At 27.4% G+C, this 759-nt stretch overlaps 1 protein-coding gene across 1 annotated transcript in view; it reads left to right on the top strand.

Moving 5' to 3' along the window:
- The window catches only part of LOC106472171, a 35,507-nt gene that overhangs the window by 1,957 nt on the left and 32,791 nt on the right, over positions 1-759 (top strand). Inside the window, exon 2 of the mRNA XM_022400778.1 lies at positions 169-338. The gene's annotated coding sequence lies outside the window, so the exon portion shown is untranslated. The remainder of the gene's footprint in view (positions 1-168; positions 339-759) is intronic.

Here is a 759-nt window from a genome sequence, read left to right as displayed (position 1 = left end):
TTCCATACTACTGTCAACAATATACCATAGTTAAGTAAAACAATACAAAGAAAAAAAAAAAAAAAATAATATATATATATATTCAAAAAATCAATTCTTGTATTTTGTGTTGGCCGCTTATATGATCTGCAGTATCTTGATGTTATGAATTTATTTATTTTTTTGCAGTTCGAGCTACAAGTGTTCTTCTCCTTCTTGGTGTTGGGTCTTTCATCTGTTATAAGCTATATAATCAACTCAAACGACGACTAAAAAAATCATCGGGTAGTGATGATTTTTCGGATGATTCTGAGGAACTTGTAAATGGGGATGAAAATTTTGATCCTTGCTGTATTAAGGTAAGTTTGTTTTTGTTAATAAAATCTTAAGTGAAATTGATTTACAGAGAGGGTGAGAAAATATACAAGTAGTTATTAAAAAATAAAGTAAGCTTCTTTTTTTTATGAAAACAAGTTTTCTGCATACATGGAGGCTCCATGTTTATTACCCAAGCTTTAGAGAAAGGAAAAAAAAATTTTTAGTAACTTGTTTCAGTTACAAGAAGTATAGGTTTTTTCCAATAAGTGTAACATATAGATTTATAAACTTGAAACTCGTAGGTTACAAATACTGAATAGATTTACATTTTTCAGTTTGTAATTGACTATTGTCTTTCAGAACATTCATATGTATTCTTATGATAACCTTCAAATTTTGATATATAAATTAAAAGCCAGAGTCTATGGTTTGTTCTAAAGTTGTGACTTCATATATATATAT

This window comes from Limulus polyphemus, unplaced genomic scaffold, assembly GCF_000517525.1.
Source record: "Limulus polyphemus unplaced genomic scaffold, Limulus_polyphemus-2.1.2 Scaffold5135, whole genome shotgun sequence".
Lineage (NCBI taxonomy): Eukaryota > Metazoa > Arthropoda > Merostomata > Xiphosura > Limulidae > Limulus > Limulus polyphemus.
This window is presented reverse-complemented; position numbering and strand designations above follow the sequence as displayed.